The sequence below is a fragment of the Chinchilla lanigera genome, unplaced genomic scaffold, assembly GCF_000276665.1.
Source record: "Chinchilla lanigera isolate Chin_1 unplaced genomic scaffold, ChiLan1.0 scaffold00050, whole genome shotgun sequence".
Classification (NCBI taxonomy): domain Eukaryota; kingdom Metazoa; phylum Chordata; class Mammalia; order Rodentia; family Chinchillidae; genus Chinchilla; species Chinchilla lanigera.
The window spans coordinates 14,354,514-14,366,631 of NW_004955451.1; positions in this window are offsets into that span (position 1 = coordinate 14,354,514).

Below are 12,118 nucleotides of genomic sequence, written 5' to 3' on the forward strand. Positions count from 1 at the left end.
CATGCCTATAATCCCAGCACTCTGGAGCCTGAGGCAGGAGGATTGTAGCAAGTTCAAGGCCAGCCTGGGCTACAAAGTGAGCTCAAGCCCAGCCTGAACTGCATAGTGAGACCCTGTCTCAAAAAGGCAAAAAAATAAAAAGAATGATCAAAGGGCTGGGGGCTTAGAAACCCAAGTAAGGAGGACCTGGAAGCTGGAAAGAGGAAGGGGCTGCCCTGAGGGCACAGCCATCAAAGGCAGCCCTGGTCTGTCCTCTTGAACTTGGGTTCTAAGACCCTGACCTTTTTGTTTGTTGGGTTTTGGTGTTTTGCGACAGGGTTATGTAGTCCAGGCTGGCCTTGAACTCACTGTGTAGCCCAGGCTGGCCTCAAACTTGCAGTGATCCTCCTGCCTCAGCCTCCTGAGTGCTGGGATTACAGGCGTGCACCACCATCCCAGGTGACTCTGACCCTTTAATTGAATTCTTACCATCGCATTGCACAGTCTCTCTGAGCCTCAGTTTCCCCAGCCTGATGGGGATGGGCTTGATCATTAGACGGTGGCAGGGAATCTGTCTGTCCTTTTCCTCTTCCTTTCTGACCGGCCAACAGAGACCACTCAGAGCCAGAGCCCCGGGGAGAATGAAAAAGCATAGCACGCTGACCCCAGGCCCTGGGCCCAGGCATTGCTCTGACCCTGCGGTGGGGAGCCGGGGGGGACCACAGTCGAGGCAGAGGGCTGGGCCCCTCACCTCTGAGCTGGTCCTCTTCCCACAGGAGGAGCTCGAGGAAGGCTTTAATCAGCACCTGAGAGAGACGCTGGGTTAAAGCGATGATTTGAAAGGTGTATTATTCAATTACACTTAACAAAAAGATTTATAGTCAAGTAAAATATAATTAGGAGCTGCCGCAGACAGGTCTCCTGAGAGGAGGAAAGGGAGGTGAGACCGAGCCCGGGAAGACGGCGTGGAGCCCTGGCTGTGGGCCTGGCTTGCCACGCGCCACCCACCCTGTAAAGGCCTCACAAGAGACATGCATGGCCTCACAAAGAACATGAAAAATTATCGATGACTCCCCCTCTTGTCCTTTCCACCAGCGTCATTCCGCATTCTAGCCACTCCCTGAAACTCCCTGAAATGTATCGTTCCCTTCTTGTAAGTTTCCTAAAGTTTCTATAGTTTCTCGGAAGACTGCTTCACAAAGACTTCGCTTGCCAAGCGGGATGTGGTTTTTTGGCTTAAAAGCTGCTCTCACACCTGGTTTGGGGCTGACCTGATCCTACCCTGCATGGAGGCTCTCAGGCAGTCGCTGGCCAACTAATAAAGGCTCACTTTTAAATCTCATTTGGCGATTTGTGTGCTCCGGTGCTTGTCGGTCGGTACCTTGGTTCGGTTCTGAGTCCAGAACACACCCCAGCTCTTCAAGTTCATAAAGTGTTTGTCCAGCCAGCATTCAACCCGCACTCACACCAGGCTGGAGTGTAGACCAGGAACAGGACCGACCCTGTGGTCCCTCCCTTCAGAGCCTACAGGCCAGGAGGGAGGCAGAGAGAAAAACCCAAACATGGAGCGTGGAGGCGCACACCTGTCATCCCAGCACTCGGCAGGCTGAGGCAGGAGGATCGCTGCAAGTTCGAGGCCAGCCTGGACTACAAAGGGCGACCCTGTCTCAAAAACAAAAAAAAAGAAAAACTCAAACAAAACAAAATCTGCTTTGGGTGAAGGGTGTGTCGGGTTGCAGACCGAGACTTGGACTTGGAGGGTGGAAATGAGTCCACCTGCAGGGGGTCCGGTGGTCCTAGCAGACAGCCAGGCTTGGCCTGCGTGGGAAAAGAAGAGAAGGAGCCGGCATGAGAGAGCTGGGGCACAGAAGGCGACCCTGGGCGGGAGACTGGGCCACCACCACAGCCTGCTTCCAATCCGGGCCCACCCTGGGCAGAGACCACCGCCATTCACAGTGCTCTTGCCCCAGGGCCCTGGGCCATGGCAGCCAAAGAGCTTTAGGGTCCACACCGGGGGCACTGCCAAGGAGTCTTCAGCGGAGCAGAGTGACCAGGCAATGGACCCACAGGGCCAGGCCGGCGGCGACACCTGGCTCAGCAGGCGAGGGCAGGAGAACTAGGGTGTGATAAAGAGCTTTGACAGACTTTGGCCAAGATGCTGCCAGGGCTTCCGCCCAGGAGAGGGCGCCCGGTGACCCAGCCTACAGCGCCCCTGTGGGTGGGCTTCGTGTACCCCGCTCTTCCCTTCTTCCTGCTCCTCTTGGGACCGGGCTCTGCAGGTTTGGAGAAAATTGGGGATTTTTGTTTGTTTGTTTGTTTTAGTGTTAATCATTTTTATGGAGAAAAAAAATTTTTTTTGTCTTTTTGAGACAGTCTCGCTATGTAGTTCAGGCTGGCTTTGAACTCACTTTGTAGCCCAGGCTTGTCTCTAATTTGCAAGGATCCTCCTGCCTCAGCCTCGTGAGTGCTGGGATTACAGGCATGTGCCATCATGCCTGGAAAATTCTTCATTATTTTTTGTTTTTGTTTTTGTTTTGAGGCAGGGGCTTCTTGCTATGTAGCCCACGCTGGCCTCAAACTCATGGCAAGCCTCCTGCCTCAGCCTCCTGAGTGGTGGGATTACAGATGTATGCCACCACCTCTGGCTCTGGAGAGAATTCTGTCATCCCTTTAGTCGCTCAAATTCCTGAAATTCTCTCTCTCTCTCTCTCTCTCTCTCTCTTTTTGGTGCTGGGAATCGAACTCAGCACCTTGTGCTTGCCAGACAGACACTGTGCCACTGAGCTATATCACCGGCCCCTCCACTGTAATAATATAATAGCAGTGGTGATCAGTGAATGAGAGACCTTCTGAGCTAATTACTTTACTGGAATAGTCATTTCATTCATTTATTTATTTGTGTTTTTTGGTGTTTTTTTTTTTTGAGACAGGACCTCACAGTGTTTCTCAGGCTGGCCTTAAACTTATGGTGATACTCCTGCTTCAGCCTCCTGAGTAAGGTCATTTTAAAATTTCACAGAGAAATGAGCTACTGAGCCTCCCACAGCCAGTTAGGATTAGGGCTGAGCCATGTGTGGTGGCATATGCCTGTAATTGCAGCACTTGGGAGGCTGAGACAGGATTGCTGCAAGTTTGAGACCAACCTGGGCTACAAAGTAAGCTCAAAGCCAGCCTGAAATGCATAGTGAAACTCTGTCTCAAAGAGATAAAAACAAAGGAGAAAGAAGACGGGGAGGGATGCAAGAGGAGGAGGAGGAAGGGAGGAATTTGGCTGGGATGAGGAAAGCAAGGGTTATCCTCAGTACAGCAGGCTGGGGTGAGGAGCTGGATGCACTGGTGGAGGAGGTGCCATCTTGATGCTTTCTCTCCCCTCTTTCTTTCTCTCATGAAGCACAGGGCAGCGTCACCTCCCAGGCTCCCCCGGGTATAGAGTTCAGGCGCCCAGACTGCCACCTCAGCCGCTGTGCCAAGGAGAAGTGCTCGCTTCCGCCTGCGTGGGTCGGGCTCCTGCCTCTTCCCTCTCTGACCGTGGCCTAGGCGTGCGCGTGGCCTGTGCGTTTGTGCAGGAGCTGATGTGCAAAGCGCAGGTGATTTGAGCACAGGCACACAGGGTGAAAGAGGCCCACGCCCTGTCCGTGCCCCTGGGGCCTCGCAGAGCCCGGCACTGTAAACCTCCAAAGCCTTCCGGGCGGGTTCTGGGAGGACCGAAGGGTTCCAGCCCAGTGGAGTTGTGCACGCAGCTCCCACCTCTTCCTGCTCCCTGCCTCCTCTACCTCATCCCCGAGCCGGGCAGGATGCCCTCAGCCTGTGCCGGCTGGCACACATGCCACATGGTGCCTGGCGCGCGTCTGGGCAAGGATGACGCCCCCAGGACCTGCTGGGACACCAAGCCACCCGCTGCCGCCCCCACCTCCAGAACGGAGCGTCCTCATCCTGTCCCCTCTCCCACCCGGGGACTCGGAGGAGCAGGCGGGGACACGACAGACAGATACGAACACGCAGATGCACCCAGGGACGCCCACGGGCGAGCGCCCCGGAGAGGCGCGGCAGGCGCGCACAGACGCGGAGCGGCAGGGCCAGGCGCCCAACCCGCGCCTCTGTCCGCGGTGCTGAGCTGCAGCCTCCGCGCCCTCCGCGCAGGAGGAGACGGAAAGGGACGGAAAGGGAAGGGCGAGAGAGAGACGGGACTGGGAAGGGCGATGGGCGAGAAAGGAGGAGTGGAAAGGAGGAGAGAGGCAGAGGTGAAAGGACGCCGGGCCGCAGAATGCCTAAACCCAAGCACTGCGCTCCCAGCCCCCGCCCGGCTGCAGGCTCCACTCAACCATTTGCCGCTCCCTGTCCGTCAGGGGCGGGATTGGGAGAGTTTGGGACGGGTGCCGCCAGGCGGGAGAGCTGGCTGTGTGGCTTCTGGGGCTCCGGTGGTGACTTCCAGCCGCCACTCGCTCCGGGGCAGTCGAGATTGTGGGGAGGAGACAGACAGGGACGGCTCCGCCGCGGCCCCGCGGTAACTTCCACCTGCCTTCTCGTCCCAGTCTGTGTTGGGCAAGTGGACAGCAGCGCTGATCTGGATTTGTTCTGGGGATTGCAGGGATTTGGCAACTGCTTAATGCTTATCCCTAAGATTGGATTATGGGTTCCTCGCTCCCTCTTGAGAGAAAAACTTCCTTCCAGGGAGACCGCATGCTGGGGACGGCTCTCCTGCCAGAGCCCCTTAGCTGTGGGACTGGTGGGACATGGGGATCCCCGCTCTCCTGGTAGGAGAGGTTTTCCAGGGCTAAAGAGGTTGTCATGGAACTCGGCAGAGAAGATAAAGGAAAGGGCAGGAGAAAACAAAGGGAAAGGATGGGAAGAATGGCTTAAGAAGGAAAGAAAGAAGGAAAGGCTAGAGGAGGAGGGAGACACCATTGGCAGGAACAAGAGAGGACACAAGAGGCCCAGACAGACTCCGGTCCTGGGGGGACGGCAGAAGGACGCCAGCCAGGTGGGGAACCCCTCCCTCAAGTTTCCCAGGGGCCCCAGCAGCCAGGAAGTCACACTCCTCTGCAGCTGTTCACAATGGCTTCCTCCTCCGGGGCTTCAGGGAGGGCAGCAGCTGCCCTGGCCAGGAGGGTTAGGCCATGTGGGCGGCTCCCTTCTGGGGAGAGGGAGAGGAGGGCCCTCCTTGGCCATTCCCAGCACTCACACAGTGGCAGAGATTCACCTTCTCTGGAGAGAGAGGGTGTTGGGTCCATAAGGGTGAGGGGCAGGGGGCGTGGGAAAGGAAGCACATAGGAACGCTAGCGGTGTGGGTGTAGCTCTGGTGCCCTCCCCAGTGTGGGAGGGGGTATGGGATCTCTAGCTGAAAAGATTATTATTATTATTATTATTATTATTTTGAGACAGGGTCCTGCTACGTAGCCCAGGCTGGCCTTGAACTCACTATGGAGCCTACGCTGGCCTCAAACTCCAAGCAGTCCTCCTGCCTCAGCCTCCCAAGTGCTGGGATTACAGGCATGCATCACCATGCCTGGCTCTCTAGCTGAAAAGTTTGCAACCCCCTGTTAATCTCTTTTCCTACCAAGAGAGAAGACAGGCCTAGACTACAGCTGCCATATGTGCCTTGGTGTAGATCTAAGGAAAGTCCCAAGCTCGAAGAGTTGTTGGGATGAGTACCAGCTCATGTACAAGGCTGAAGTGGGTTACTAATATATCATGTGTGCAAGTGTGTGCCAGCTTCCTTGTTGGTATTATTATTACATCTCGGCCTTGCTATGGCTCAGCTGGGAAATCCTTCATGTTTAACTACGCCTTCTGCCTTCTCCTTACTGCCCCAGGCCCAGTGTTTAGGTCTCCCTCTGAGCGCTAGGGAGGACTGGGATTTCCCAAATTGACTCTCCATGAGAAGGTGGCAATAAGGAGAGTGCAGGATCCTAGGACCCAAGGCACTGAGTTTTCCCACCAGGGATTCTTGAAGCTGTTTTTCAGGGTCCTGAAGGAGCAGGACGGGGCCTCCCTGCCCACCCTGGAGCCCGAGCCCGGCTCCCTGCTCTGCGCCTCTTCTCCCAGGCTTCTCTTCCAACCCTCTTCCCCCTTTCCCATCCATCCTTCTGCTCCTTCCTTCCTCGCCGGGCTTGCAGTCTCAGGAATCTGGCTGGAGGGAAAGGAATTCTCTCACTCTTGGCCGGGAGGAGGGGCTCCCCCACCCTGCACTGGGCGAAAGAGATGTCTCCTCCGGAGGTCAAGGGGGCACCTGGGGGCAGGCCAGGGAGGGGCGCCGGGGCAGCCCCATGTCCCCCATTCCCCCCAGCTCCTGTCTCATCACTGTCACCATTCAATCATGGCAGATGGGCTGCAGCTGTGAGCGCCAGCCCGGCACACAGGCTGGTCCGTGCCACTTGGGAGAGAAGGAAGAGGAGGGAGGGAGGGAAGGAGGAGGGAGGAGGGAGGAGGGAGAGGGAGAGGGACAGAGAGCAGGAGGAGGGAAGGGAAGAGGGTGCAGGAGGAGGCAGAGCCATGGCCGGGGAGGATGAAGACAGAGCTTCCTGCCTCTCGCTCCCCAGCAGGAGAGCAGAGGCCGGGGCTGGGCTCACAAGCTGGGCAGTGCCAGGCGAGATGGGCATATGCCCTTGATTACTACCAGGACCGCAGGCCAAGCCTCTGCAGCCGCCATGGCCTCATAAATCAGTTTTTAAGTAGCAACCACATGGACATTTCCCAGCTGAGAGGCCTGGCCTCCATCGGCCCAATGAGGGCAACCCTAGTAGAGGGGCAGGTGCCAGGCCAGGGCACCAAAGAGACAGAGGTGGTCCCGCGGGCCTGGTGGGAAGTGGGATTGGAGCTGGTTCAGGCACAACCTGGGGGCAGAAGCTCCTGGCAGTGTGACAAGTGGCTGAGGAAAGCCCGGCCCCCACGCCCCATCCTGGACTTCCCTGGGGGTCACAGAGGGCTCAGTGCCCCCCGGCCCCCCCCAGCCATTGCCTCTATGAAGAACAGCGAAAGTGTGGGCGGAAACATGTCCCTGACACAGGACAGCGGCCCTGCCTCCCGGCCCAGCTCCCTGAAGTTGCTTGGACCATGAGTGGCAGAGCGTGGGTGGCTCAGTGGTGGGACTTCCCTGTGTCTGCGGGAACCGGCAAGCGGAACGTGTGGTGACTGGTCTGCGTATGTTGGGCGGGGGGCCTAGCCCAGGAGACATTCCTGCACACTCTACTTGGCCCTCCTGCGCCTCATCTGCCCTCCTAGCACCTCTGTGGGGCCGCCATCCTGCCCTCCTGCCCTCCCTGCCCTCGGGGCCCGGGTGCGGGTGCGAGGTGAGGCGGCTCCCAGCCCTGCGCCCGAGGCTGCAGCGCTGCCCGGCTGGGCGAGGGCGCCTGCCTCCTCCTCGCATGCGGTGCCTCCTTCCTGGGTGAACAGATGTCTCGGAATTCTAGATGTGCTCTCCACCCCCCTCGCAGCCCCCCCAGCTGGCACCGGCTGTGGCAGTGGTGCCCCCTCCCCCCAAACCCAGGGCCGCACGGCTGATGGGTCCCGGGGTGGTGGCCCTGGCTGGGGCGCTGGGAGACCCAAACCAGGCACCCCTGCCTCCTCTCCTCCTCTCCTGCCTTCTTTCTTCTTTCTCTGGTTTCCTTGGCCCCGTCTCCCAGGCTCTCCGCCCTACCTCTGCCATCTATGCAGACCTGCACTTCACTGAGGGAGAAACTCCTCCTGGCAACTTTAGTGGAATCCTTCCCTCCAGAGACCCCCTTTCCCTGCGTTCCTGAGCCATCCCCCCAACCACTGGCTGCCTGCCTCTTCAGAAACCTGGGGTTCACCCGGAAACTGTAGAGCGGGCAAGGGGGCGGGCTGGGGGATGGCACTGGTGGGGTGGAGGAGCCAGGTTGGCCCGGCTGAGGGACACCCAAGTTTTCTAATCACTGCTAATTAATGAATAATCCAATTCTGTAGACCCCCCAGCTCAGGGAGGGGGTGGGGCCCGCAGCGGGCAGGAGGGGGCCTTGGCAGGCCTGGCAGCCGGGGCGGTGCCAGGCGCCCTCCCCCACCCCCACCCGCCAGCATTCCGAGGTAACAGGCATTTGTTACCCAGCTCGTGCCAGGAGCGATTGGCAGGTTCGAGTGGCACAGTCGTTCCGCACACAGATGTCCCTGCGTTCACTCTTCTGATAGGAATTCTGTCAGCTCCGAATCTGGGAGAGATGAGCAGACAGCTACACAGACAGAGTCACAGACAGACGCAGACGGAGCCAGACCCATTGTCTGGAGAACACAGAACTCTGCACAGTTATTTCTCTCTCCTGAAAATATTTTTTTTTAAAAGAAATAAAGAAAAATAAGAACGCAGCTCCCACTGATTTGGGGGGAGGCCCTTGCTGAACTCCAGGAATGGCCCCAACTGTGCGCTCCTGGTGTGGCCTGCTGGGCCTTTCCCAGGAGCCCCTGGGCACTGTGCAGCATCCGGGAGCTTCAGAGTTGACCAGGGCAAATGCTGAAGTTAGAGATGTCTGTCTGCCCCCGCACCCCCGGCCCTTTGGGAATTCTGGAGACGGGGAGCCAGCTAGTTCTAGAGCACCCCGGTGCAGGCTCCAGCAGTCTAGGAGCTCTGAGCCTTGAAGTCCCGGAACTTCCACAAACTGCTCATCGGTGCCCAGTTCTTGACGGCCCTCTCCACTGGCAAGAGGGCAGTGGTGCCGTCCTGCGCCCTGGCTCGGTGGCACCACATACCTGGTCCCCACTTCTGTCCACGGACCCGTGGCAGCTTGCTGAATGCGCGGCCTGCCCTCTGCCATAGGAGCACAGAGAGGTCAAGCCCCGTGGCTGCCGTGCCCTCCGGCACTGCCCTCTGCTGCCCAGACACCCTTCTGGCTCCTGTCCCCACTCTGACCCTCCGCACCGGCCTGGCCCTCCTGCCTCTGCTCCCACCAGTCGCCGTGGCAGTGAGCTAGCAGGTCACTGGGCATCTGCAAGCGGGCTGGGCACGGGGCGCCGCTGGGAGTTGGTTCTCCCCGGGCAGCCAGTGGAGGAAGAAGGCAAGGTGGGAAAGGAAATTCACTCCAAGCAGAGGAAAGGGCACGGAGGTGTTTGGGTTGTGGTTCACGGTTTTTTTTTTTTTTTTTAATCTTTCTTAAAAGAAAAGAAAAGGAAAAGAAAAAGCCCCCATCCTGTGTCATCATTTTTATGGGATCTGCAATTCTGGCAAAAATCTGTCTTTAATTTAGCTGTCCATATAAAAATCCTCACTGTATAATAATGAACAGATGCCATGGAATTTAAGCTGGAGCCTGGGCTCCTCCCCGCCTTCCCCCCCGCGCCTGGCACCGGGCACCGGGCACCGGCTGAGTGGCACAGACTGGCACCAACACACGAGCGAAGGGTGGGCAGGGGGCGACCTGGGCTGCACGCCAGGGCGCTGGGTGGGGCAAGCGGGAGCCCCGCACACCGGGGAGAGGGGCCGAGCCTTCTTCTCTTTTTCTCCAAAATGATCAGGAGCTAAGAGTTCGGGTTTGATTTGGTTTGGTTTATGGGGCTTTGTGGTTCTGATTTTTTTTTTTTTTAATTTAACACCGCCCTTCCTTTCATAGAAACCCAAATGTTTTTGATATTTTAATTGAGTTGTTTCTAGCTCTCCCCCTGAGGCACCCTGGCCTCGCCCGGAGCCGGAGCCGGAGCCGGAGCCGGAGCCGGAGCCGGAGCCGGGACGAGCGAGTTCGCAGCAAGCGGGTTCCCAGCCTCGTTCCTGGTGCGCGCGCCTCCTGGGGCTGCGGCGGCTGCGGCGGCCCGGGCACCCAGCTACCCTGCGGAAGACAGAACCGAGGTGGCATCACCTTGGGTAGTGAGTGAGATGGAGAGAAGCTCCAGCGGCCCCCACCCCAATTCTTGAGCTGTTCCTAAGGGAGAAGGAAAAAAAATACGGAGAGTCGGGTGTCGCCTCCTGCCTCAGCCTTCCGTCCAGAGAGCAGGCATCGATCGGCCTAGGCAGGAGGGGTTGGTTCTGAGCCCCCTACCCCCACCCCTCGCCTTTAATGCGACTCTGGCGAGAACAGATGTCCCAAGCCGGGCGGACTGCCCAGACCCCGCCCAGCTGTGCCCTTGGCAAAGACTTGGCTGAGGGTAGGAACTGGCACGCGGGTTCCCAAAGGGGCTTGGGGGCTTCGGAAGCCCCAGCGGGACCTGACCCCACAGCCGCGGCCTCCTGGCCAGTGCAGCCTCCGGCGGGAGGCGGCAGAGCCCCAGGAAGACCCCATCCTAATTCAATTAATTCCAAAAAGCGGAAGGAGAGAGAGAGGGGGAGAGAGAGAGAGACAGAGGAAGAGAGACAGAGAGAGAGAGAGGCACATACTAAAGGTGTGGAACTAGGTAGCCCTGGCCAGCCCTGGAGACCGAGCAGTGCCCAGCACTAGGCTGGCAAGCAACACCTGGGCGCACATCCGGGCGTCTCCAACCCGAAGCCGAGCCCAGCTCCCTCCGTGCGCTTCCACTGGCGGGTGGCCCTCCCTAACTGGGGAGCTGCGACAGCCCAACTCTGGTGTCGCCCACGCCCTCCCCTCGCCCGCCCGGCCTGCCCGCTGCCCCGTGAGCCCAACCTGGTCTCTGCCTTTCCCCCTGCGCTCCCAGGCTGGGGAGCTCCGAGTCGTGCCTTAGGATGGGAGAGTTCAGCGGGACGGCCTTCGGCCCAGCACCCCGCACGGCACCCACCTTACCACCCCTCAGCTAAGGACACTTTGGCGAGACTGTTTAAAGATGTAGGGCAGAAAGGCAGAAGCTGCTTGGGGATCCGAACAGGGCAGCGTTTCAAGGCTTCCTGTCTTTCAGGTGTCACTGGTGCTCTGGGCTTGTGCCCAGCACCTGATGCCCAGAAAGAAGGAAAGGGCAAGTGCCTCTGGCTGTGGGAGGATGGGTGGGGTGACCTCTGTCCCCGCCCAGTCAGGAGAAGCCAGGCCCGGCCGCGCTGCCCCTTGCTTGTGGCTGGGAGGCTCGGAGCGGAAGCCAAGCCCGAGGCTGGTCAGGTTCCACCTGGGCTGCCTGTCTGTCCCAAGTTTCCTAGAGAACTAGACCATGGCATCTAGAACCACCCCCAGCCACCAGTGCCTCCCCACCATGGCGGAGTCCCCTAGGAGAGGGGACTTCCTATTGCGGGTTCTGAGGGAGAGAAGGAAGCAAAGTTGTGCCAAAGGGAACGAATTCTCTGCCCTCTGCCCACCAGTCGGCCTGCCGCCTTGCCAGTGAAAGGGAGAAAGCGGAGGCGGGCACAGCCCGGGAGTGGCTGGAGCACAGGGCTTCCCCGTCGCTGACCCTCCCGACCCAGCCTCTCCCTGCGCTGTCCCTCGGCTCCACGAGGGTGAAGTCAGAGCTGGGGGTTCGCTGGGGGACAGGGGCTCTCAGTCCAGGTCCTGGCTGGCATGGAGTTCAGCGGTGCGGGCGGAGGCGGCACCAGCGTTCCAGCGTTCCCTTCCTGCCAGATGGGCTACTGGCCTGGACTCAGAGATGGCTCCGAATACCCGAACCCTGGACACCGGACGGGGCCGGGAAATCCTGGGGAAAACCCCTTCCCGACGGAACCACCAGGGGGTCTTCAGGCAGGGGGTGGAGCCCAGCGGCCAGAGAGGGCTTAGAGACCCCGCTGCTGCGGCTGAAGCCCACAGGACGTCTGTCCCCAGAGCCTGCCCCCCCCACCCGTCCCTTCCGCCGCCCCCTCCTCCTGTCTGTGAGCTCCGCCGAGTGTGCGGCCGGCGGGAGCCAGAGCGAGAGACCGGCGAGGGGCGTCTGGGGCCGCGTGTCCACGCAGATCTTCCTCTCCTGCTCATCGCGCGTCTCGCCGGGAAGTTAAGTGTTGGGGGGAGGCTGGGGCGAGGGGGAGCAGCCGAGCGCCGGGGTGGGGGCAGGGGCAGGGGCCGGGAGCGGGCAGCCGGTGTGGGCGGCCGGGCTGCCGCAGCCGGGAGCTCAGGAGCCCTTCCCCGGGAGTTCCTCCTGCCCGCTCCACCCGGCACTGTGGCCGCAGAGCCGTCAGCGCCCCTGAACGGGGCTGGAATCCGGCTCGCGAACGCCGAACGCGAGGCGCAGCCGGGGCTGGAAGAGGGATTCACCGAAGTCTGTGGCTGGGCCAGGGGAGCCACGTGGAGGGGTCCTTTGCTTCCGCCAAGCCACCTGGATGCCACCCAGCCCCGGA